The sequence below is a fragment of the Anser anser genome (assembly GCF_964211835.1).
Source record: "Anser anser genome assembly, chromosome: 8".
Taxonomy (NCBI): domain Eukaryota; kingdom Metazoa; phylum Chordata; class Aves; order Anseriformes; family Anatidae; genus Anser; species Anser anser.
Genome location: NC_139728.1, coordinates 12258492 through 12285355, shown reverse-complemented (window position 1 = coordinate 12285355; position 26864 = coordinate 12258492). Strand labels below are relative to the sequence as shown.

Here is a 26864-nt window from a genome sequence, read left to right as displayed (position 1 = left end):
AAGGGCAATTTTCATTTCCGCTCATTCACCCAGGATTCTTACAGAAAAAGTAAGGTACAGTGTATAAGAATGACAGTAGCACGTGCAAAGTAAAGTAATGAGATCGTTAATTTATTACTTTTTGTATATGTATGTATATCTGTACACACTTGTTATATTTAAAGAAAGTACAGCACAGAGCTTTGGCACATGCTTAATAATTAAAATAGTAAACATATGATCGAAAAATGGAATGGTCAAAACTTGCTAATTCATTGATTTATAAATAGTGATAGCACTAAATAATGAATCAAATATCTGATGATCATCATGGTTGTATATTATTTGTTTCACCCTGAAGCTATTTATTTGCAGAATGCCACTCTCTGTATAAAACAACTGTAGTGGAGTAGAAACTTAGTTTTGTTGGTCTATCAAGCTTACCAAGACAGAACATCTTTTTTATGTTCTATGCTACCAAGACACCCAGAGGATGTACTCTGTACACCCAGAGGATGACCCAGGAAAGAGCCATGTGATGGGTTTTAACATTTGATCTTGAAATAAGTGGTTTTGTTACTTCTTGAAGTGTGAACACTGATGGGAAATGTGTGTTTGGTGTGGTCCAGTAATGGGCTGAGAGACCATGACCATAATGAGACCATGTGAACAGAAAGATTGCTCCTCTAGCACTCTGCTTTTTATCTCTCTCAGTGTGTTTATTCGCTTGCTTTACTGCTGCTTGATTTCGTAGTTTGCTAAATAAGGTATTTTTTTCATACTGATTAAAACACCGATCGCAGGCGAGCCCCCTCCCTACCCACCTCGCCTCCCCAGGTGCCCTTACACAATAGGTTTGAGGCCCTGGAGCTCAAGAGACAGGGTGGTGAGGATGCGGGGGAAAGTCCACACAGGAGGCTGTCAAGGGCAAGAAAGTCAACTCCATGCCTCAAAACTTCCTCCACCAGGAAGGAAAGAAGGGTAATGGTCGTAGGCAACTCCCTTCTGAGGGGAACAGAGGGCCCCATATGTTGGCCGGCCTCTACTCTTAGAGAATTCTGCTGCCTGCTTGGGGCCCAGGTCAGGGACATAACCAGGAAACTTCCTGACCTTGTTCGCCCCTCTGATTATTACGCGTTAGTGATAATTCAGGCTGGCAGCAATGAAATTGCTGAGAGAAGCCTGAAGGCTATCAAAAGGGACTTCAGGGGATTGGGGCAGTTACTGGATGGAGTAGATGCGTAGGAGGTGTTTTCCTCTATCCCTTCAGTGGTGGGGAGGGATACTGAGTGGACCTGGAAGGCCCAGCTGGTCAACACATGGCTGAGAGGCTGGTGCCATCACAAGAATTTTGGTTTTTTTTGATCATGGGGAGGTTTTCTCGGCACCTGGCCTGATAGCTGCTGATGGGTCCCAACTGTCCCAAAGAGGGAAATGAATTCTAGCCCGGGAGCTGGCAGGGCTCATTGAGAGGGCTTTAAACTAGGTATGAAGGGGGACACGGAGGAAATGAGACTCGATAGAGATGAGCCTGGGGAAGAAGCCCCGGGGTTGGGGGTGAGGACAATGACACAACTGAAGTGCATCTACACCAATGCACACAGCATGGGCAACAGACAGGAGGAGCTGGAAGCCATGGTGCGGCAGGCAAACTATGCCCTAGTTGCCATCACTGAAATGTGGTGGGACCACTCCCACAACTGGAGTGCTGCAATGGATGGCTACAAGCTCTTCAGAAAGGACAGGCAACTCGGGAGGGGCTGTGGCATGGCTCTCTATATTAGGGAGTGTTTTGATGCTGTTGAGCTCGTTGTTGGGAATGAGAAGGTAGAGTCCCTGTGGATAAGGATCAGGGGGTTAGCCAACAAGGCGGACATCTTGGTGGAGGTCTGTTACAGACCGCCAAACCAGAATGAAAAGATGGATGAGGCATTCCGCAAGCAACTGGCAGAAGTTGTGCAATTGTTAGCACTTGTTCTCATGGGGAACTTCAACTTCCCAGACATATGCTGGAAATACATTACAGCCCTGAGGAAGCAGTCTAGAAGGTTCCTGGAGTGTGTGGAAGACAGCTTCCTGACTCAGCTGGTTAGTGAGCCTACCAGAGGGGTGCCCCACTAGACCTGCTGTTCCTGAACAGAGAAGGACTGGTGGAAGATGTGGTGGTAGGGAGTTGTCTTGGGCAGAGTGACCACAAAATGGTAAAGTTCTCTTCTTGGTGAAGTCAGGAGGGAGGTCAATAAAACTGCTACCTTGGACTTCCAGAGGGCAGACTTTGAATTGCTCAGGACACTGGTAGGGATGGTCCCTTGGGAGTCAGTCCTGAAGGGCAGAGGGGCCCAGGAAGGCTGGACGCTCCTCCAGAAGTCTTCAAGGTGTAGGAGCAGGCTGTCCCTGTGTGCCATAAGATGGGCCGGCGGTGAAGAAGACCGGCATGGCTGAACAGGGAACTTTTGGTGAGTGTCCGGGAGAAAAAGAGAGTTTATGTCCAGTGGAAGAAGGGGTAGGCAATGTGGGGTGAGTACAAGGAAGTTGCCAGGATATGCAGAGAAAAACTCAGGAAGGCCAAAGCCCAGTATGAGCTCAACCTGGCCACTGTGGTCAAGGATAACAAAAAATGTTTTTATAGATAGATTAACAGCAAGAGGAGGGCCAAGGAGAATCTCATTCCTTTACTGGATGTAGGGGGGAACATGATTGCTGAGGATAAGGAAAAGGCTGAGGTTCTTAATGCCTTCTTTGCATCTGTCTTTACTATGAAGCTGGTGAAAGCCTGGAACACAAGGCTATGAGGAGCGGCTGAGGGAACTGGGGTTGGTTAGTCTGGAGAAGAGGAGGCTCACGGGAGACCTCATTGCTCTCTACAGCTCCCTGAAAGGAAGGTGTGGGGAGATGGGGGTTGGCCTCTTCTCACAGGTAACTAGCAATAGGACTAGAGGGAATGGACTCAAGTTGCACCAGCGGAGGTTCAGGCTGGAAATGAGGAGACATTTCTTCTCAGAAAGAGCAGTCAGGCATTGGGACAGGTTGCCCAGGGAGGTGGTGGAGTCACCATCACTGGGAATGATTAAGGAGAGGTTGGACGTGGTGCTTAGGGACATGGCTTAGTGGGTGATATTGGTAATAGGGTGATGGTTGGATCAGATGATCTTAAAGGTCTTTTCCAACCTTAATGATTCTACGATCATGTGAGACAGTGGGCCATGCCAGACTAATGTTTATTCCAGACAGAAAAAAGGTTTTGTGAAAAGATATTTGTAAAAATTGGACTTGAGATTTGTGCTCTGTTGCTGAAAGAGAGTATTTGGGAGTAAAAGACTACAGTTTCATTTTTAGTGTTCAGTCCTTTGCTCAGTTCTTTAAAATGAGTAATTTAAGAATTTATCAAGTACAGTAACATTATGTTGTTTACTGAGTGCATATTTTTCTGATGAGAGGTTAAAATAGAAGTCCTCATGCTACTTTTTGGAATAGATGTTTATCGATTTTCTTGGGCTTGCCTTTCTAATTTTCTTCTTGTACAATACATTGCAAGCCATATGATATTTTTCATGAAATTTTCAATTTGTACTGGGTATGTATTTCTAAGATGTGTTTTATTGGAAAGTATTTTGAAATGCATTTGAGGCAGATGGTAAGTGCATAGTGCCCTGAATGGGTTCAGCACATGGGGCCTTTTAAAAGGAGGGAGTGAAATTCTGAACTCCTCTGTAGGTGGATTCAGGATCAAGAATTATGACCTGGGATTAGCAGAGATGGGAAACAGTAGAAGATTCAAGCTACCTTCTGCTGTGTTAATAACAGCCCACCCTTGCAAGGAGCCTAGCTGGGTTCTACTTGCCCACTGGGCACGCAGTGCATTCCTTCATTCAGCGTAAGACGTAGCAGGGGATCAAAACTGTGTCCTGAGCAGTCTTCTGATAGTTAGGCTCAGAACAACTAAGCCTGTGGAGAAGCGTATTCTGAGATTCAGAGACTTTTAGTTGTTTGTCATCAGGATTAATAGCATAGTTTGGAAAACTATGGGAGGAACTCTGGACATCGGGGGATGTTGAAATCAGTGAGTAGCGTGTGGGTACTCTCATGGAGAACTGAGGTGGTCTGAAATAGGGTCATGACTTGTCTTAGCCCAGTGAATGAAGGTTTGCTTACAGCAGCTCTCTGCCTTTCTGAGTCACAAGCCTGCATGTGGGGTTATGCAGTGCCCATTTCCATCAAAAGTGGCAGAAAATGTGGAAGACTTACACGAATGTAATGCAACAAAACCCAGCGCGAGATCTTATTGGAGGAGAGGGTGGTACTTACTTGGACTACATCTGTTTTCGCTCACTTGCGCTCCTTCTGTCATGGATTTCACGCACGCCGGTGGCCACGCACTCACCACTACCAGGCCTCCTGCTTGGCCAGGTGCACCTGTGTGTGGTGAGGAGGGCCAGTGGCTGTAACGTCCTCACTATGTCTCTTGGGTTCCTCTTGGCCAACATCAATAAACTGCTTGTTAGGCAAGTTCTTTGCCCTCTTTAAGAGCGGGACTTTTCTTATGGCACAGTCTTTTCCCGCAAAGCTTGCTTCCTTTAGCCTCTGGATCAGTCACGTCGCAGCCCCTTGCCTCCACTTCCTCCTTGCGGCTGTGTTGGAGGCTTGTGGCCTGTTCTGGTGGCAGGGCTGGTGCGTGGCGGCTTTGCTGCCTGCTCCAGCTGGCTGGGCATCTCTCGTGGGGCCTGAGCAGCGTGTGGCCTTCTGCTCGAGGTGTGGCAGGATGCTTCTCGTCTGCCACTTGGGCTGCTGTCTCTTCTGCCCTCATGTGTCAGCGCTTGCCCTTTTCCTAGCCCTGTCTCTATTGTTTCTTCTAGTGCTTTTGCAAGCAGATGCTGCCATTCGTACTTCTTTTAGACTGCTCTCAGTATTTGTTACGCATCCCTACTGAGTGATTATGTGGTGCCTTGACTCTGTTAACTTGATGTCCCACATTAAATTAAAACACAAGGGTTGAACTGACTTCACATTCACAGTTTTTATTTATTTGGATCATTTTTCTCACTTTTGCCAAGTAGAATGTCTTTAGAGAGCCAAGTCTGAATCAAGGGAGCGTGACCTCTGACTGCAGATGGCACATTAACTGTTTGATAGGCAGTAAAGAAAATCAGCTCATGAGGAAGAAAGTGATGAGGAGTAACCAACATGGATTTATGAATGGGAAATGATACTTAACCAAGCTGGTAGCCTTCCATGACGTGATGTCTGGCTTGGTGGATGAGGGGAGAGCTGAGGATGTTGCTTATCTCAAGCACAGAAAGATGCTGTCTCCCATAACATCCTCATAAACAAACTGATGAAGAGGTGGACTGGAATCTGGCTGAGCTGCTGAGTTTAACGGGTTGTGGTTAGCAGGGTGAACTGCTGGAGACCAGCCACTGGTGTTGTACCCCAGGGGCTGATACTGGGATATTCTTCAGCTTCTTCATTAATGACCTGGAGGATAGAGCAAAAAGAATCCTCAGAGAGTTGCAGATGTTTGTTTTTTTTTAACTTCAGTGGTGATCAGACACAGTAACAGGTTGTCCGAAGGGAGTCGTGGAGCCTCCATCCATGGAGATACTGAAAACACAACTGGTCCTGAACAGCCAGCTTTGCCTAACTCTGCTTTGCGTAGGTGGGCTGGACAAGATGATCTCCAAAGTTCCCATCCAGCCTCAATTGTTCTGTCATTCTTTAATTAGTTATAACGGGGTCTTTATTTACAAACAGGAACTAATAATTACAGAAGTTGACATGCTCAAATAAGAAATTACGGTCTTGATAGTTATCACTACAAGAGGTCGTAGGGACTGCAGAGGTTACGTGAAGAATAGTTGGCTGTCTTGTTGAATGCAGCAAAACCTGTTCTGTTAAAAAAGGCAACAAACAAAACTATTAAACGTGTATTTTCTGTTGTATAAATCAGGCACTGTGTGTCTTCCACTGCTTCTCACTAGTGTATTAGTATTTGTAGACCAAACACCAGATGTTTGTAGGGTGAGCATCACACAGTAAGTGCCAGGGAGTGTTTTAGGTTTGTAAACTAATGACTGAGGCATAAAAACTTGAGAATAGAGTCATGGTGTAGTCAGACTTCATATTCATGCTATATCTTTTCGAATATTTCTTTTTATTTTATTTTTTTAATTCCCAAATTACTACAAAATGGGAGCTTTAACAAGTAATTATCCACCTCTTGCTTTTTTTCTTTTTTTTTTTTTTTTTTTTTTTCTGCCATGAGCTCTGTCATGGTTCTAGAGAAGGCAAAAGAAAAAAGGCGTGGCGTTTTTTCCCCTTAGTTTCACACTTAAGTTTAACTCATGATTTCAGGAGCTAACCCTTAGATTTTAAAGGTGCTATATTGGAAATAGTAGTCTGGTCATCCTATTTTAAGAACAAATTTAAAAGAATTAGCATCAAACTCTTCCTTGAGAACAATTCTGTGAATACAAAGAAAAAAATCCTATTAACTGAAAATTGTATTTAAAATGTGCTAGAGCCTGTCTCATTCAATTAAGGACTATCCATGGTGATCACCCACCAGGTCTGAATTTCCATCATTTACCACTGAGGAAATCATTGTGATCAAAGTCAGTGGAAATAGAAATAACGGCAGTATTTCCTGGCATGTGATCGTTGGATAGAATTCCGTGGTTTAGGAATGTTCTGTAGTAATTCATACTGTAAAATAATATTGCCTAAGAAGCTTCCTTTTGGTTTCCACATATGTGTGTTACATAATTGCAGAGTAGGGTCCCACTGATACCTGGCTGATGTATTATATCCATCATTTGCAGAATATAAGTTTTATTCAGGTCGAAGAGACTGAATTTGTGAAGATATCTGCTGAGACTCTTACGGTAGATAGAGACCTGCATTGCATAAATTTCCCAGCTCAGAAACAGCCAAACAGAGGAGAAATACATTAATCCTCTAAGTAGGATGTCAGATGCTAATTTAAGGGCTAATAAAAATTTAATAAAAGATGAAAATGACAAAAGATTAAATTTAGAGTTAATAAATGGGAGATTTTCCTCCTTTGTTTCCTGTTGGTCTTCTGCTCTGTAATGACCATACCTTCCATTTTGCAATGGCCTTTACAGAGGGAGGGGCATATACCTCCCAGAGCATCCAGCAAGCTTTACAGTTGTAAAAATGGGCTTGAGGATGATAATTTCCTACCTGACCAGAACATCTTGCATGTTATGTCTCTGTGATAAAGAGCTACCCTAGAATGATGAACAGTGCTTTTTGTGCTCATGCTCTTGGGGTGATGGTGGAATTCAGAGTTTTTTCTACGTGTCTGGAAACTCAGTGTGATGAATGAATGAAGAAAGAAAGTGTTTATTCTAGATGAATGAAGGTTAAACTTAATGTTGCTGTTTTATTAAGACAATAACACGTTTCACATACTAGCTCAATTTGTCTCAGTTACATTTTGCATCTCCTAATGCAATTTCTCTTGCAGAGATCTGTGTATGTCCTAAGGAAAGTGTCATGTTGTTTGATTTTAATACAGGAAGCCTATCACCTCTATTCTTACGCTTGACTTCAGTCAGTTGAGTTGTAGATTGGGACGAAGTAAGGGGCATTGTGAGATTTTCTCCGTAGGGAAATGTCTTGGTTTGACAGTACTCAAGTGAACTCAGAGAGTTCTGCTCGTTTCTGTCCTGGGGTCTTTCAAAGACGAGGAGTTGGCATTCAAACCGTGTTACATTGCAGATCTAGAGATGCCCTGCGGCTGAGCGTAGCAGACAGGTAAGTGGAGAGCTACCGGGAACGTCACTGTCGGCAGCCACCTCTCTGGGCCTGTGAAGGTTGGGGGAAGCCATGGGAGAGGCTCTACAAGCACTGAGTAAAAGAACCTGCAGGACAGATTGTGTGATTACAGGGCAGCTGCTGCAATGACACCTTCTTTTATGTAGCCCAGGAATACCAGTGTCACCTTTTCTACTCTGTCATCATCATGAGTGGCTGGAAAGACCTGGCAGATTGAAGTTCTTGTAGGAGAAGCCACTTCTTAGCCATGTAGCGTTCTCCCCTCACTGGAGGAAATGCAGCTGCTCAGCAGACCCAGCAGTGCTACAGGGTTGCTGCTCTCAACACCTTGGAAGCAAATGGCCTTGAGAAAAAAAAATGGTGCTTTTTCAGTGTGTAGTGGGTTTACTTGGCAACGTTTTGGTAGCGGGGGGGCATAAGGGTGGCTTCTGCAAGAAGAATCCAGAAGCTGCCCCATGTTAGATAAGGGGCCTGCCGCTGGCCAGAGCTGAGCACCCCCACAGCTGGTCTTGTAACAAAAGCTGTGTCTTGGCTCATGGAGAAACTGCGTGAGCAGAGCCGAAGGTCGGTAGCAGGAGCTGTGCAAAAGTTCTCCTTTCAGGGTAGTTGTTTGTGTAGTTTTAAAACAGACTTACTTTGATAATGTCGCTATTTCAATGTTTTGAATTCAAACCAATGTTTTGAAGCTAACACCTTGCTGTTGTGGGTTAATTACTTTATTCACACATCTGTTGCTGTTTTATCTGGAAGCAACTTTTTGCAGGCATGGTTTAACAAGGAATTACTTATTGGTTTACATCAGTTTTAGTGGAAAGGAGGAAAAATACCTCACTTGCTCTCCTGTTCTCTCTCTAGTACATCCTCTCTCTTTGGGTTTGTATGCATATATGTGTATTTATCTAGTTATTCAGGTTTTCTTGCTATTGTGAGAGATGGTAAAACAACACAAATGCAGCAGAAAGCAAAAGAGATACTGTGGAAAGGCTCTGAAACTGCACAAGCTTTTTATTCCTTTGGTTCTTCCAGCAATATATCTAATTCATCTTCCAATATAAAGGACAGGAAAAAAATTGCTCATTTATCAACTTCTCAAGAAAACACCAAACCAAACTGAAAAGAATTGTGTTTAGATCTATAGAAAACCCTGCAGTGTCTGGATGTGATTTCTTATTAAAAGCCAATGATCAATTCCATTTATGTCTGCGCTGTTATCTCTGTAGTGCAGGATCCTATTGTCGCTGTAAGGAGGGTCATGTTTTTCAATGCGTGCTCTGTTTTCAACTTTAGCTTCTTCCTTTCTGCTTGGCTTTGTGGTATAATGCAGCACGATGACCTGGCATCTGAAAATCATATTGAAGTGGCAACAGTGGTGCAGTGGATTTAGATGTTTAATACTATTGTCACCTTGCTGATAAGTGTTAACAATGTAGGAAGAGTCATGCATTTAAAAAATCACTTTCAGCTATGAAATACTTATTTGAACTCTACATATCTAGTTTTCCAGTGAGCAGACATGATGCTTGCATTCAGTACTGAGGTTAGATTTTCATGGTGTATAAGCATTAGGAAAACTTCTCTCTCTCTCTCTCTTTTTTTTTTCATTTGCTTTGAGTTGGCATTGTAAATTGAATCAGGTCTATTGGTAATTTTTATCAACAGGGAAAGAATATGATTTTCTTATTAATAATTGCATATAATCACATTTTCACATTTTAACCATCTAAAGTATCTTTGCAACCAGACTGAATACAAATTCAATACAAATTTTGGTGTCCTTGTAGTACTCATTTGCCTGCATATGTACTTGTACTTCTCAGAGTAATGCCATCAACAAGAAGAGTGTTGAAGGTAAGGGTTTTTAAAGTACTATATAAGTTTGAGATGGAAAATTGGATAGAAATATCCATTGTCCAGATTCCCAGCAACTGTATGACAGTATATATCATTAAAAGATTTGCACTAGATAGTGTAAGTTTAGTTGAGTAAGGTGTTGACATCTGGAAAATATTCCAAGCATTGACAACTGAAAACTGTTCCATGGTCCAGCAGGCCACAGGTAGCATATATTCTATATATTTTAACTTTCATTTTGTTCAGCTTCATGCTGTCAGGAGTCACAGCTGTCCAGAAGGACAGATGTTTCCCCTTTCAGACCCACAGAAGGAAGGCATGCTCAGAAGGTCTTTTGGCTCAAGCTTCTTGAATCTGGCTCTTTCCATCTGCATGAATAATAACTCCTTTGCATCCTCAGATCTTGGATGAATAGCTCCTCTGTTTCTTCAAGAAAACTTACGTGCTTTTTCTAGTAATGTCTCAGAATATCTGTGTGTGCTAATTTCTCTCTGAACCTGCATTGTTAGCTCTCACACGGGAGAAGGACGCAGCCATAGGGTCAGATGGATAGCACAAAGGTGCAGATTATCTATAGAGATTGCTTTCCTCCAGAGTAACCTTAAATTAACCTGACCTTAATTCAGAATGACTGAGCATGTCAAACCTAGCAAACGTATTTCATTGCATGTTGTATTTCCAAAAAGCTCATTTGGATTATGCAAAACTACTACGATTTTAAGTTGAAGCTTTATTTTTTCTAGGAGAAACTCCAGATTTTTTGGAGAGGAGGGGGAAAATAAATGTAATCTTCCATCCTCTTTGTGAAAGGGATGCTGAAAATAGTACAGAGAACAATAGATAAAGGTGGCGTGGACTCTTACTGACATTTCTGTCTTCTGAATCGTGTCATTCATGACACGATTTGTCTAAAATAACTCAGTCAGTTCTATGAGCAAGAGAAAGTGAATTTTTTTCCCAAGTTCGATAGGACACATTTGAATCCCATATGCAGGTTGGCTGGGAGATTTTGTTAGGTCCTGACCAACCTCCTGTATGGTGACGAGTTAGGGTATTGTACAAAAAGTTTTCTATATCCAGTGGTCTGAAGGACAAGTGGTTGCAGAGTATATAGAGTCACAGTTAACACTGTGAGCTTAATAGTCATCTTAGTTGTTCTTTAGAAGAGAAAGTCTAAACTCTCTCATCCTTTGAAGGAAAAAACACCCAAATAAAAGAGCTACCTGTAACTGTTTCTTCTGAGGGATGCCTTGAGTCTGAATATGGAGAAAGACTGTGATGTTGGAGTCCAGCAGGTTTGCAGTACCTCTTGTTCACAGTAAGATGTGTTTCTCTTTTAGACACTTCTGTGATGCACAAGAGGCTGTAGAGGAAAAACAAATGTATCCCAGGATCGATACTTATGACCAGACTGAAAAATAAACAAAAAGCTAGGCTTTCATGTTTTGTGAAGGAAGACGTAGTTAAAAGTGTACGTTCAGAAATGTCTAGAAATGAGCCCCATGCTTATATTGGCCAAACATTCCTTCAGCAGCAGCAAAGCTGTTCAGGCTTAAGAAGGCAGAAACCTTCCTGGAGGTGCAAATTCATCTCTGCTTCTCTTGGGCTCATTCAAGCAGTCAGACCTGAGGAAACGGGTAGCATCTCAGTAGTAAGCAGCACAGCTTACTTCCGAGGTAACTTGGAAGAAATCTGTTTCTTCATATACAAAAGACCCTGGTGCCAAGATGCTGAAACCTTTGCTAACCTAAGTCTTTGTCTTGTCTGTGATAACCCATTTTTTGTCTTGTCTGTGATAACCCATTTTTTAACTGCAGGACCCCACAGAATATAGTGTCTTTATTCTTTTACAGCTCAGTTCCTGTACCCAGATAAATTCTGTATTCTCCCTTCTGAACGGTGGGGGAAAAAGCTCTGTTGTCTGTTGGAAGCTCCTTGCTAGCAAAGAGAGTTATCATCTATTTCTATGCCTAGAAATCTTAGAAAATTTACATTTGGGAGAGATTACATTTTGGCAGAAGTTTCAAGCTGCCTTGTGTCATATTTGATCAACCTTTCCGATATGCATCTTTGTCAGAAGTACTGTGATTATTTCGTTTCTACAGATGTTACAGAATTTAAAGCTTAAATTATTGGAAACGAGTCTTGACTTACACAAACCTCAGGTAATCCAGAATCAATTACTACTGCATGGGCTGACTTAGGGGAAAAAATAAGCAATTCATTCTCAGTGTAGTGCAGAGGGCAGTTGGGTCTGGTCTGTTATCTGAGAAATTAAATAAAGTAACAGAATTCTGAAGCACTATGCCATACTGAGACCTAAAGCTAAACTTTAAAAAATAAAATAATAATAAAAATAATAATAATAAATAAAGTTAAAAAAAAAGACAAAGGTCGACAATGTTCCTTTTCCTTTTTTTTTTTTTTTTTTTTTTTTTTTTCCCCAGAGCTTTTGCAAATAAACAAAGAAAAGACTCTGGGGACAGTGTCTTTGTGCAGTTTTTTGCTGGTGCTCGGTTTCTCAGGCACCTGCAGCAGCTGAAGTTCTCCACTTTAAAAATAAGTGTACAAACAAAACTAAGTATAGAAAAGTGGCTAAATGCATTTTATAAATGCAAAGGTCTGCAGTGACGGCAGCTTTTAGAACTGAGGTCCCTATTAATAACTTCCCATTACAAAGCCTGGGTACTATTTTTGCCACTATTGATAGAGTTCTAAGTTAAATGCAGTGAGTGATTACCTGATTGTTATCTAAGCAATATGCAGCTACTGGAGTAGAAGTTTAGCTGAGTGCTTTGTAAGGCAATATTCACATTTTTAGGATTTCCTTGTTGCTTTGCTTCAGGATTCTCTGGTGTCCTGAAGTTAATTCATTTCAATTTTGCTATGTTATAGGCTTGTTTCTCTTGTGGAGAGTAAGTTGTGTAGTAAATATAGGGTTCAACTGTTTATATAATTTAATTTGTGTTTGGGCTTAAATAAATGCAGGTGTATTGAGGACTTGAGGAACTCTTGGGGGTTTTGGGAGGCTGGGAAGGAGTTCCTACTCCTCTTTGCTTACACTTCCCCAGTTCCTCATCTCCACAACAAAAAGTAAAAGGATAGGAAAAGGTTAAAAAGTGTTACTGTGGGTCAGGTTGTTGGGAAACCTTGCCAATGTATCAATGATTTTTCTGTTCAATTGTTTAAGCAGCAGATGAAGATTCAGTCCTCGTAGTGGTTTCATATCTGTTTATAATTCTTTCAACTTCTTTGCTTACTTAATGCAATTTCCTTGACAATAATTCTTAACCAAAATTTGACTCTGCAAGTGAAGTTAGTCAAAAGCCATGGGGAAAAAAAACACAAAACACCCAAGCAACGGAAAATCTCATCTCTGAGTAATTAATCAGCATAATACATACTCTCTTAAATTGGGAAGTGTAGGGCGCATTCGGTGTGCGTACATGACTCAGGCCCAAAGACAGCATGTCACATTGAGTCACCCAGTTACTGTGACAACAGAGCTGCAAACCCGTCAGCTTCAGCAGACCTTTAGCCCAGCTGCATCTGCACATTTCACCACACTGTAGGGGGATATTCTTCGCTCCTTTCCCAAACAAGAAATAGAGGTGTGCTTCCATGAACAGAAATATGACGTGGCTGACATAGCTTGGAGGCCTTGACCTCTGAGAAAAATAAAACTATAGCTAAAGTTCTTAGCAGAGTCAAGTGATTGTCTGAACAGCTCTTTCTTAATCCCAGAAATCCTTTTGTTAACCCATAGCTTAGAGCACAAGATCAATGACCTTATCGTCCATCCTCCTGAGGAACAATTTTACAGCAGTCTGAGAAAGCCACCTGATTGTGGCTCATGGGATGCTTCATCCTTACACAGTAGGGAATATCGATTATCTCAGCTAGTCAAGAGTCAGGGAAGAAATTGGAAACGGATCAAGGCTTTGATTCCTAAGTGGCTAACGAGAATGCTTCGTCCTGCTTGCTCACGCTGACATGCTCCCCCTCTCCCCAAAGGTAGCTGGTTGCAAGATACTGTGTTCAATAACATCTGCATCTTCTGATAAGCTATCTTCCTCACTTTAGGCCCTTTTTCCACTGTTAATGGCACAAGAAAAAATTATTGTCAGGCTGTTAGTTTTGATGACTTTGCAATCTGTGTGACCTGTCAGAAATGAGAAAAATCATCACCCTCTCGGTGCTGTATTACTTTAAGTAGTCCTGAAAATAGTACATGTGATTTCTTTATTCATGACGTAGAAATGAAAGGGAGCTTCTTGCACTGAGGAGCTGCAGTTCGATGCCTGCAGAATATAGATCCTAGCAAACTGGTTGCAAGGAAGAAAAGAGAAAACAGTCATCCTTATGTAGGCCCATATGGACACAAATCTCATCACTTTTAATAGCAGCAGAATGTTCAGAGGCACTTTGGGCTTTTGTTTCTCTTGTAATACAAGGTGAAATTCAAGCGTGTGTTGTAATGAACTTCCTCCAAGTGTACATAATTTGTTCTTTCCTTTTCCAAGCACAGCTTGAAGCAGAGAATGTTCCTTTCTGAGGAGGAAGGACATGGATCAAGAAAGTACATCTTGCTGGGGACAGTTTGCGTCTCCCCCAGCAGGGTGTTTTGATGATGGGCTCATGCCAAGGCAGTGACTCTCTAGCCCAGTGGAATCTCTTTTTGCAACCTGTTTTGTCATTCTGCCCTGAGATGCACCAGAGCCTTCTCTCCAGCTGCTGTGACAATCCTGACCACTTCAGGACTCGACCAACAGGTGCCTGGGCAAGACTGGAGGAAGTGGCCCCAGGAGGGTGTACTGGGGATCGAGGTACTGCCTGGACTGGGTAACCCTCAAAAATCCTCCTCCTCTTGCTCTCTGACAGCAGAGTAGCTCCTGACCTGAAGTGAAAGGGATCATCACAGACACCACTGACTCACTCCGAGGTGAATTAGGAGGACGGGTGGCTGTGGAACGTGCCAGAAATCCGTCTTGCATTCTGCTTGCGCTCATCAATCTCTCTCCATCTGGCAGCTTCTCCTCCGGAAGCAGACTGAGGCCCTAATGGCCTAAGTGAGCAGGAAACGAGCAGCACATTTATAGATTGAGTGCTGGGCTGAGAGCACACACAGCGCTCATCAGGAACCCTGCTCTGCTGGGAGTGGCCAGGAGTCCCTCTTTGTTTTCCTTCCAGCTTTCTTTATTGTAACATCCACAACATTTCAGTAAGAATAATGTCTAATAGAAGTACTGTGTCACAAACAATGTTTACAGACTACCTGTTTAAACAGGTGAACTATTTACCTGTATGCCTTACAGGTTTCCAGCCTTTGATCCACAGTATAAGAATGCTATACAAGATCTTGTACCATCATGGGAATTTGGGGTCGGGGGAGAGGTGGAAAAAAATGAAGAATGATTTCAAGTCAGTGAGGTAAAGTATTTCATGGGTCCTTACTCATCCAGGACAGCATGTGTTGAAAAAGTACCTGCCTTAAGGTTATGTGTGTCTGGGTTTTGTATTTGTTTTCTTTTTGTTGCTTTTATGATAAAAAGCAAGTTATAAGGATTAACAAGAGGATAAGCAAGTCTATACTTTTTGGAAATAACAATAATGACTCTTAACCTTTTTATGCGCCCTACACTACACTAATGGACCTAAACTGGTATTTTTATTCTAAAGGCAAATTTGTTGACATAAAGAAAGGAAACTTGGCTGCTGCAGAAGTTTAAAGAACATACACTAAACTGTAATGTAGGAAGATACTGAGCTTTTAGTTTTGTGGCCTTGTCCAAGAAGGTACCGAGCTTTTAGTTTTGTGGCCTTGTCCAAATAGGAAGTAATTACAACATAATTAAATTCTGAAAGTCTGGAAACCATGATGGTTGACAGAATGACATTTTAAGAGAAATAAGCATATGTTTTAATACATCTTGTCCTTCAAGCTCCCAAGCTTTGTTGATCCTGTCTGCTCTTCCAGCTTCCCCTTCTCTTCTGCTCTTAATATACTCTCTATCCTGCATATACTTGAGCTGGCTTCTGCAGGCAATGCAGGCAGCTGCTTGCCATGCAAGGAAGACTGCTTCCCCGTAAACTGGGGCTAAGCAGTGGAAAATGAGCAGTGTTGGGTCATAGTTAATCTTTTAAATAAAAGCCTGTGTGGTAGAGAGTGATGTGAGCCAGTTGCTGTGTGTTGCTTTGCCCTGTAACTAGTATATTTGTATGAATATAGCAACCTTTTTTAAACTCTCTGGGGAGGTTAAAACCTGAAATGCATGTTGGCAAAGATTCATTTAGGAAACGTGGAAAATTTACTCCCTTTTGAGTTTTGTTAGTGTTTGGTTCATATGACCTGAAATAAGCACATCTCTCTTAAGTCACTCATTTTGCTCAAGTTCAGAAGCTGTATGCTCAGACACAGCTCTTTGGCCGAGCAAAAAGGAAAAGCATCCAGGTGTATGAGATTGATGTATTTCTCCAGCAACGTGATCACATTGTTCCCAACCGATTATAGTTGCCTATAGGTTGTTTTCTTGTGTTCATGTACTGTGAATATCTCAGGACAATCTGTTCTCTCTCCGTGTTTCTTTCCTCTGAGACTCATCCTTACACCTTTGATAGATTCTCTTAATAGGCTCATTAAGGAAATGGAGGGCATCTCTCCTAAATATTTGCCAAATCAGGAAGCCTCAGTTGCCTTCTTTCCAACCCCAGACAAATAGGAAAGCAAAACATTGCCAGAGGTGCCTCAGCATGTGTAGCTCCCCAAGGACCCAGAAATCATGCCCGTAATCATGCGGTTTGAAAACGGCCAATGTACTCTACAATCGGTAATTTACTGCTACAAAACATGATGGCTTGTAAAACAAGTTACCGCTGCTCTTTTTCTGTGTAAAAAGCAGGGGAAAGGTCCACTTAGCATTCCTTTCCTGACCTGCCTGCCTTCTTGCACCACCTTCCCGCGGGTCGTGGAGCGGGGATCCACAACTGTGAGGGACCAGCTTCGTATGCATTTAGCAGTGGAAACCAATTAGCTGTTGCAATCTGGCTCCAGATTAAGTGCCCCGGAGAAATCTTTCATTCAAAACTCCTATTCGAGGCTCCTATTTCCATGAAATGTGTACCCACGTTGTTCTTGCTGTTCTCATTACTCTGTTCTCTGTAATAGCTGCTGTCTGTGTAATGATCTTCGGTGGCCGCATGGGGTTGTTGCAGAAGGCTGGAGAAGCAACATGATTTTGAAGAATTATTTGGCCGGAATAAGTGGGTCTGTAAAGCTGAGATTCAGTTACTCGAAAGATTCACAGGGAGCAAATTCCTTAAGTGAATGCTGAGATGGCATCGAGATAACCCAGAGCTGAAGTAATGGGGAAATGTGTTAGATAATTCTGAAAATGTGGTGTACAGTCAGCTGTCACTTACATAGCAAGGGTAGTCTGATATGATTGGGTTTGAGCTATTTAAGATTGTTAACAAGTAATTAACCTGTGAGGTGACTGGAATGGACATCATTTTAATCAAGACTGAATTATTAACGTGCCAGGTGTGCTTTGGAGTTTAGCAGGACACAGGCAGGACAAAGCCCCTTTGCCACTTTAATTACAACCTCCCTCACCCTCGGGAAGCACCCTTACAAGATGCTCGCCATGTCAGCTTATCGAGGCATTGCTCTTCTCCCCCTGCCTTTCAGGGGACACCTCCCCGGTCCCACAGAAGACAAATTGACGGTAAACCTGCTAATTCCCTGCAGCTTCAGCCTGCAGCAGCCCGCCTGTTGCCAGGCAACCTCCGAAGTACTGACTAGGCCGCAGGCCTCTGCTTGTCTGCAGCTGGCCCTCGGCTCCATGGCTTTATTTGTGCACTTCACCTCTTTATTCAGCTACACAGATTTCTTCCATAACACGGAAGCAGAGCTGAAGGCCTCCGAGTCGCAGCAGTGTACCTTGCCTACCCACCTGTCTTTTCTCGAGCAGCGCTCTCGGCCCTGTTTCTGCTGTTTTTCCTGGCCAGCAGCTGAGCAAACCCTCATGCTATTTGCCAAGCTGCAGCAGCAGTCCCCAGGGTGCTGGAGGTATATTTTAGAGGCGTAGCTGGCCATGGACTGCTGTACTCAGTGTGAATCTGTTTGGTCCCAACAGTTCTTGATGGATTAAAAACAATTAAAAAAAAAAAAAAAAGGCCAGGCAGCTTTAAGCCATTTTTATGTTTGGTTTATTTCTGGCTGCTTTGACTTCAGCTGTATCTGTGTTGCAGGCTTCACGTAGCCTAAGTAGGTCTGTGAAGAGTGAAAAGATGTTATCCCCTACCTGGGAATAGCCCTCCTGCAGAAGCAGTTACACAGGAAGAGCTGCATTTTTGTGGGGTGCGGCTGGGCTACCAGCCAGGGCACAGGTTTGCCTTCAGTTGTATCGGCTAGAGGAACAGGTTGCTGCTAGAGGATTTGTTATACAGACAAACCGGCAGCATGTTTGCAGTGGCTGCACCTGGATGGACAAAGGAGAGCAGAAGCGGAACGAAGCCATTTTTTCTGGACGTGCTCCCAAACTGGGGGAAGGTAGAGATGGTTTATGTGCGGCATCCCGTGTTGCCCAGAGGATCTCCTTGCCAAGCAAAAGTCAGCACCACTGGTTTTCATGGCTTTTCACAACCAGGGAAGCGTTAAGTGAAATAACAGAATAACAGAGTCCAGCTTTATTTCTCATGGTAGCATTGGTCACGCCAGCATGATCGTTCAACTCCAGGGATAACTTTGGTGACAGAACTGCTGCGCTTTTCAGTAAGGGCTTGAAAAGCTGTTCAGATATTCCCACAAACTCCAATATTTTGCACCTTTACTCCATGCTGTAGAGCTTGAGAGAGAGGAGAAGGAATCCTGTAGAGATTTATTTAGAACAAACAGCTAACAAAATGTTTTTTCTTCCTTTTTTCCTTTTATGTTTTCTACTTTTTTTGTTTCATCATGCGCACAGGATATTAATGAGCTGATTGTCTGGACTACACTTCTCTGACAGCTGTTGCCTTGTGGTCCTCTCCCTACTGCCTTGGCTGCTACCGACTGACAGCTTTTTTGTCTGTCTGTGTTGTAGTTTTCATCACCGACTTTTTGGTAGAAAGTCATTTTTCTGCTTTGGTTTTCCATCCGTTACCTGACCCTCTCTGGAGAAGAACAAAGACAAGCACATGAATGCTTTGTTTTGTACGTGCAGTCCAGCAGAACAGGGGTTGCGTACAATGCCTAGTGTTATTTTTTTTTTTACATCAAAGTAAGATAAGGATGTTGAGGTTTTAAGTCCAGATTGAATTTTGGCCGTACTTGCTTTAAGCATTCAGTTACCCATTTGGAAAACTAAAATATTTCTGGGAGTGGTTTGGCATTCTTGTATTAGCTGTATTCTGATCTTTTCTAAAGGAACTCTTGATCTTTTTGTCATTCATGACACAAGTTTATCACTGGGATGTCATGTTGTGCTATTTGTATTAGTGTGTACATCTTGGTGCCATTATTCACTTAGAGCCCTGAAGTTTCCTGCGGGCTCAATCAAGTATTTTTCTCAGGTGTACTTGAGGCTGAGTTGTGAGCAAAACAGAGGAGGCTTAGAGCCATCCGAAATGCCCTAAAATAACTTCTACTGCCCTGAGAATTTGTTTCAGGTACTTTTAGCAAGATTGAGTTAATGGATCTTGATTTCATTAAATGAAGATAGAAAGAAAAGGATCTTTCATATAGGAAGATGTCAGATGTTTTAGGGAGTGGAAGATCGTGATTAATACCCAAAAAGAGGCAAGTGGCTAGTGTGGATGGGGATCCCTACCCTTCTTGTCATTGCTATCCCTATCTGATGGACTTGGCTTTTGCTCTGTACATTCACGGGGTGTCAATATTTCATAGAGTCATAGAGTGGCTTGGGTTGGAAGGGACTATAAACCCCCAATATATATACCCCCATATTTCAGTCCTGAATTTTCAAGTCAAGGCAAAATGCAGGGTGATCTGCAGTGCTGAGAAAGGATAAAGTATACCTGGCTGAGAGAGACGTTGCAGGAGATGTAGCTGCTCTAAGGCTACAGGATCAGTATCGTCAGTGTTCTTGCACCCAGCCAGCTGTCTGTAACCTGGAATCCTGCAACTCTGAAAGATCCAAGAAGAGCACAGGAATGCAAACAATACTGACAAAGGAAGCTCAGGTCATACATTCCTGATAGATGGTCAAAAGTGTGGAGATACTAAGATAAGGTGCTCAGTCTTTAGCTCACAGTAAGCTTTTTCTTTTGATGCTGTTTTACTCCATTGTGAGAGACAAGAAAAATCTGACTCAGACCTGTCTTGTCTTTCTCTATATATTTTATAGTCCTAAACGGGGATAATGAAACTATTATTTTTCTCCCAACATGGTTCAGCAGAGATAGCATCCATCTCAGTAAGGTCAATACTATGCAACAAAAGGAATACTCTGTATCACAAAAATTGCTGTTGCAATTAGTTCATGTCACTCACCTTAAAACCATCAGGGGACCAGTTCATGTACTGCTAAATCAGTTGCCAGTCCCCAGCCAACTCTCCCAGTGCCAGGAGTGTTGCTAAGTCTGTAGTTCTCCAGCTTATTGTAAAGTTCTGCAGTGAGGTGTTTCTCTAGAAGCAAAAAATAATGTAACATACCAGTAAATCAACAATTCGGGCTGAGGAAAGTGATCGAAAAAGGTGATCAAGTCTATCACTACTTTTACAGAGTAATTAGAAGAGGAGCTTAGGACATCTGTAACCTTTCAAAACATTACAGAAGTCACTAGGATTTACATTACATGTAGTATCCATGTGGAGACAGCAATATAGCTTTTCTTTTTATGTTAGTTATTAATTTGCTTATTTTTTTTTTATTGGCTTTTTCCTTCATTTTCAGATCAGCATCATGTTTACACTATCGGATAAAATAGCATGATTCACTGTTGCTGTGGGCCAAAGAAGGAACCTTAGGGCTTTTTCTTGTTGTTTCCAAATGAGTGAACAAATGAAGACGCTGATTTTCCCCCTATTCATTTGAACTGTAAACCCAGAGTTGAAATCTGATGGAAGGGATCCTTTCTGAATACCAGTGGTTGGCAGTCTGAAGCTGCTGCCCTTTATCATAACCAACATTAACACTGAGAGAAGCAGAAAGTGAGAGGAGCCAAAGAATGGTCTCTCTTAGTTATTCATGGCTACATGCCCAACTTTCCCATTTTTAGGCTTTTTTCTGTTTTTCTTAGGGATTGACTTTCACAGACAGTGAAAACACTGATGCTGATCATATAAACAGTGTAATTTGGAAAAACATTATGGAAATTTATAGTAGAAACCTCTTTTTTTAAAACTTATTTTTACAACTCATCATAAATTTTATTGCAACCTTTGTTTTTGTGTTGTTGTGTTGGTTTGGGTTTTTTCCTTCAAATCAAGCAGAAATTACCTCTCACTTATTCCATGTACTTCCCTTGGATTCCTTGCAGAAGGAATTATGCTTAAACACCTCCCCTCTGTACAAGACACGTTGAAAATCAAGAACAGGTTGAAAGCTGTGGTTCAATTTTCTCTCTAAATATAGCTCTTTTTTTTGGATGTTGAGGGGAGTCAACAGCAACACTGAGCAAGCTTCCAAGGGAGTGCAGCCCTCGCGCTCGTGGCAGAAATACCAACATCAGCTTGAGCAGTACGTTGTGCGCAGCCTTCGCACAGGGATACAAAGAGAAAATGTTCCCTTGCCCCGCGGACATCTGTGCTAAGCTGGACCAATTCTTGTCTTTATTTTTTTTAGGGAGTGTCTCATTTCTTTTAGTTGTGTAGGTATAATAATAGCAATAATACCAGAGCTGTAGTTCAAAGTTTAAATAAAAGATAAACTTGGAATAAGACAAATGAGGAGGCAAGAAGGGTATGTTGAAATATTTCAGGTCTCTGCTGGCTGAAATACCTCATTATCATGCAGAGAGCTGTTCCAGTAAAGTGTGTAAGAACCTGCCTTCTCTCCCCCCTCCACACATAGCATTTGAGCTCTTCGAATAAGCTTATTAACAGTCAAATTGAGACAAGTTAATCTTTAAATCATATATAAATACAGAAGCTTTTCCCATTGTGGTATTTTGAGGCATTAAACACAGATGCAGATTTTCACAGTAGGAGACTAGATCAGCACAGTTAAGCACTGAAATAGTTTGTCTCCCAAATCATCTTCTGAGAACAGAATTTTCCTTTCACTGTACTAAGTGATGATGAATAGGGATTTAGCAGCAAAGGATAATTCCAGGCTTAGATTAGTGGATGGTGCTGGTATCTTCTATGGCTGATCAGCTTGCGCAGTCCAGAGCTGCTTCCCTCCTCTGGATGTGACCTGTACAAACCCCTCCATTTTCTCCTCTGGAGGACCACTGAGACTTCTTTCCCAGCAAACAGATCTCATGTCAAATGCTTTCTATATCTGACCCCTCTTACTCATCTTTGGTATGAATATGTACTAGCGAGTATGGTTTTCTGGACTTTTTTGGCAACATTTCATCCTTTGACCTCCAAGCTAATATTTTTATCTTTAACTCCAGCATAGTGGGACACACTGCTCTCTTGGAAAGCAGCAGTAGTTTATATTTTTAATGTATAATGCATGAAATAATCCAATTTCAGAGTCTACAAGCATTCCTCAGTCTAGACTGCCTCTCACAGTCAAGCTGTCTGACTTCTAAACCTCAACCACCAAGATACTTGGACTAGTCTGTCTGGTTTAGTCCGGCGTAGTTGACACCATGTGCCATTTCCTGCTCATCCACATAATTTCAGCCTTAATTACTCTTTATCTCATCTTCTAAGCAATCGTACTCCTGATTTATTTTTTGTTTTGGGGATATACCATTACTATCAAAATGTCTCACCTTTTCCATTCAGCTTTTGTCAGGGCTCCAGGTAGAAGATGGCCACAAACCTTCCTGGGGCTTCACCGTGGGGTTTTACGTGGGGCTTCAGACAGAGGTACCAGCACAGCCCCTGCCTAACCACTGCAGAGCAGGGTGGGTTATAGTGGTTTTGTGCCAGCCAGCTCCAGTGTTGTGACGGATTCAGGATGCACTGTGGTCCTGCTTTTTTTTTATATTATTATTATTTTTTGGACTACAAGAATTTCTCATAGTGCCTGGCTCCCCAGTCTTTTGTTCTTTCTCCTTTTTTCTTGTCCCAGGCTAAAGGGCAGGTGCAAAGTGACCATAACTAAAGATGCTAAACTCCTGTGTAATACAGGGCTCATCAGACAGGGCATTCAGGGAAACATGCACTGCACAGTCCTGCAGCGTCGGACCTCCCTGGGCAGCACAGCGGTCTGCTCGTTCATAAGGCATTTAACAACAGCACTCTGGAGAAAACTCGACAGACAAATTAATAACAAGAATAACAAGAATAGTGATAGTATCACCTATACTTTTGCACTTTTCCTGGATTTTGCCATTATTAATCTTCCACCGGGAGGTAGATAAAGACTGTTAATCCCTGTTTAGAGAAGTAAAGATAAATTTGTGGGTATGTATCTACCTGGAGAAAGAAAGTCAGGAGTGGCGTTCAGCCTTGAGTCTCTTCGTGTGATGTACACCACTTCTCAATATGATACGAGACATTAATTAATGTCGATCATTTACTTGAAATGAAAAGCCAGTTGACCATGGATGAAGATAGCAATACAGATCTATACTTATTGTATGATTATTGCCTGTATGAACAACTGGTTATTTTACCCGGATGAATTTTTTGCTTGATGAAATTGGCTCTGCTTGCATTGGCTTGCATGCTGTTTGGGTGAAATCCCAGAATCAGGCCACACTGAAATGTGTCCAGAAATCCAGTAAGTAATTTTAAGTACAAAGCACTCCTTCTACAACTGTTAAGCTAATTTTCTTGAAAAATACTTGATCCCATTTTTTTTCTTTGAAATACTAGTTGTAGCGATAAATTCAACAATTTTAACATAAAATTTCCTGTGTGGGATCACTTTATTACAGAACTTAGTTCTTAATGGCATTTGCCTGGTCAGAATGTCATACAAGCCATTGTTCAGTTCTTGGATTAATTGTCCCAGAGAAGATGTACCAGAGACGTTTATCAGATTATTTATCTTTGTCCCTTTGGCAGCTGGAGGGACCTGTTTGCATTTATTTGGCTCTGAGGGCACAGATTCAGGAGATGCTGCCCTTGGCCTGGAGCATGTGTGAGGTTCCCTGGGACTTCCCCTACTCCTGCCCTGCTCCAGCTTCCCTCCCTGTGTAGGTTATGAGTGCCCGCTGCCACTGAGCTGGGAGGAGATAAAAAATAGTTCCCCAAAGAGATGGGGCAAAACACGAAACAAGTGGCAGATGTGTGCTGCTTTGGGGGAAATTATGCCGTAAGTCGGGTTAGGAATTTCTGTCTTCTGAATGGTTTCTGTGTGGAAATCTGTGATGCAAACCAGTGTGACCCCACTGGGAGTGCCTTAGGATCAGAGCGGCCGTTTGTGTGTCGTGAAGCTCATTAGGAGCATCTCTTGCCTCTGCAAGCAGAAAAAAAAATCACCTATTTTCCAAATATAATTGGATGGCTAGGAAAGACTAATGCTTATCTGTTGTAATCCTCACTATGTTATATTGGGTTCTACATTCAATGCATGCCCTGAATGTGCTGTAAAATCTATTTTCTCAAAAGCCAAGGACTTCCAAAAAGCTTACAGTAAGCTTCAGCGTGACTTTTACTTGGTAGCAAAAGCTGCTCGGGGACGTCTGGCACCTTCCATGTGCTGCGCCCCGCTGCCTCCGCCTCCCGTGACACCGCAGCTCTTCGTGGGGCCACGCAATAAACCGCAGCAGGAATTCGGCCGGGTGGGAGCCCTGTGTTGGCTTCGCCTCTGAAAAACACGAGCAAAAAGTCACCCCAACTCCTGTACAAGCTTTTGGCAGATGAGGAAGAAGTTCACGAAGAGAGGTGGTTTTGCCAGATAGCTGACATCTGAGGAAAACTTAGCTGAAGAGAGGAAATCACTTCTGGTGCCCTTAAAAAATGACAGTGGCAGTATGGAAAAGAAATATGGAAACAGAAGTTAAAAATGTAAATTTAATTAAAATTCAAAAGAGAGTCATAAGTTAATTTAAAAGGCTGCAGAATATTCTGTCATGGACTGAGCTGAATAATAACGAGTATGTACCTGTAGTCTGGCATCCAGTTATGCTGCTTTTTAATCTTTTTCAAGTTCATATAATTTTTAGAAATCAGATGGGTGGGTTTGTTTTAGCCAGCTTCACACCCTTGTTTAGCTGTAGTCTGAGCTGTAGTTTCGTGTAAATGTCAAACTTGAAATGCAGACTTGACGCGAACCCTTTAAAATTGCAGGCATTAAGAACAGGCTCTGAGAAGCGGAGCCAATACCCAGCGCAGAATTAATTGAGAATATGCTTTTAAAAATACAGGGAGTGACCTTCAGAAGCTTGGGGGGCTGTCAGCTGGCTTGTTATTCTGCCTGTTGTGATTTTGGTGGTGAGGCTGATAGTTTCAGGACTTTTTTCCCAAGCCTTGAGGATGAGTTAGGTGCTGCGGGGAGGACAATCCCTACGCAGCAGCTGTTGTGGTGGGAGCAGGATTAGCTTTTTGTGGGGCACACAGGTGACTGGGAAAGGCTGGAAGAAGGGTACCTGAGCATTTTCTGCTACGTTCATTTTAATCCTAATTTTGTAAAGGTTCCTGCCTCTTTTACAGTGAGTTTGCTGCTGATACTGCTTTCCTGTACGACTGAAGCAGATGAGGGAGATGGTACCAGCCTTCTTCATTATCTGTGCTCCCAGTCAATAATGCAAAAGGCAGAGCTGGCAACGTAAATGAAGAACCAAAGGCCGTGCCCCTTTTCCTGCAGCAGGCCACACGTTTACACGGAGGGGGAGTGCGCGGCAGCGTCACCAGCTGGGCGGAAAAGCCCTGCCTCAGCAACTGCAGCCCCGCTGACCTCTGCCACCGATGTTCACTCCTTCCAGAGGGCTTTCGTCTGTGAAAATGAGGTTACAGTTTTACCCGCTTTCATAACCTAAGAATGTGGCATGGCTGCGAATGCCACGGGTTTACCCGTGGAAGTACATATGCTAAAGCACATCAAGCTCAGATTTTTCCACACGTTGGGAGGATTATTTTAGGAGAAACACAGGTGCACACACCCACTTATTTGGGAAAAAAAATAGGCCATGCTATTTGACATTTTAAATAATAAAAATAAAACTTGGAGATGCGATTGCTGAACCAGCCTGATCAGCCTGAACCTGCTGGCTGCTTTTATCAACTGGCACAGGGCATTCTCCGTGAGCAATGGCTTAGTATTCAGAGCTCACTTTGAATCCAAAAGCACCCCTAGAGGTATTCCTGATGTCTAAAACCGGAACAGAGTTATTAATAAAATTGTAGCATTCTTGAGGGCTACACAGCACAATAGTAAAGGATTTGCTGCTTAATCCGGGGGATTGCCACCCTTGTAAAGGTCAGGCAGCCGCTCCCCCGCCTCGTGTCCCAACACAGAGGTTTCATCTGGCTGCAAGATGGGCACAGCAGAGACTTGTGGGGGGCAGCAACGCGACCTGTGCTCGATCAGCCGTGACAAAGGGGCTTCAGGCTTACCGCGAGTAACTTCCATGCATGCTGAAAAGCAGGGGTGTTTGCTGTGCTCCGATGGTCAGCTGGTCCTCCTTGGGTGAGGAGAGGAGGTGACTTCATTTTGGGATTCACAGTGTTTGACTCTGTATGAAGTCTTTTTCACTGCTGGTTGTGTTGGAAACAGTTGTTACTGGTCACTACTGGGTAAGGGAGGTACTGAAAGAGCTTGATACTATCATTATTCATTCTCATTTGGGTGAAAAAAAACACCCTGTAAACTTACCCTGAATGCCGCCAAATGCCATTTCAAGTGCTATGAAAAGAGCGTTATGTTTCCTTATCTGAAGGCTGCTGTAAACTTCCCAGCGTCATTAATACAAGAAAAGCAAATGGCAGAAAGTGACATTTCAGAAGCACAGCGGCAGGAATGAATGCTTAGCCAGAAACTGCACATACCTCACCTAAGTAACGCTTTCCCGTCTATCAGAAGATCCCGTCCCTGTCAGCTAGCAGTAAGACATTCCTGGGGGTGGAGTGAGAGTGAATTTATCTTGGGAGTGAGCAGGTTTTGCTTTGCTAAGCTAGCTGGTTTGCTCAATTCAGGAATTTTCCATTCACCTCTGTTATCCACCAG

General features: G+C 42.7%; 1 protein-coding gene and 1 long non-coding RNA gene across 14 annotated transcripts in view; one reads left to right on the top strand and one right to left on the bottom strand.

Annotated features, from left to right (window-relative positions):
• The window catches only part of RABGAP1L (RAB GTPase activating protein 1 like), a 249466-nt gene that overhangs the window by 185780 nt on the left and 36822 nt on the right, over window positions 1-26864 (top strand). The gene's annotated exons all lie outside the window — the stretch shown is intronic.
• Window positions 5-26826, bottom strand: LOC310903294. Of its 4 annotated transcripts, XR_014587437.1 has the most exons (6): window positions 26687-26826; window positions 26514-26588; window positions 26255-26395; window positions 20120-24506; window positions 19645-19753; window positions 5-18780 (listed from the first exon to the last, which is right to left on the bottom strand). It is a non-coding gene; the product is annotated as an uncharacterized lncRNA (long non-coding RNA). The 4 variants fall into 4 exon arrangements; XR_014587438.1 differs by having other exon boundaries at window positions 5-20254; window positions 22519-24506; XR_014587439.1 differs by having other exon boundaries at window positions 5-24155; window positions 24331-24506.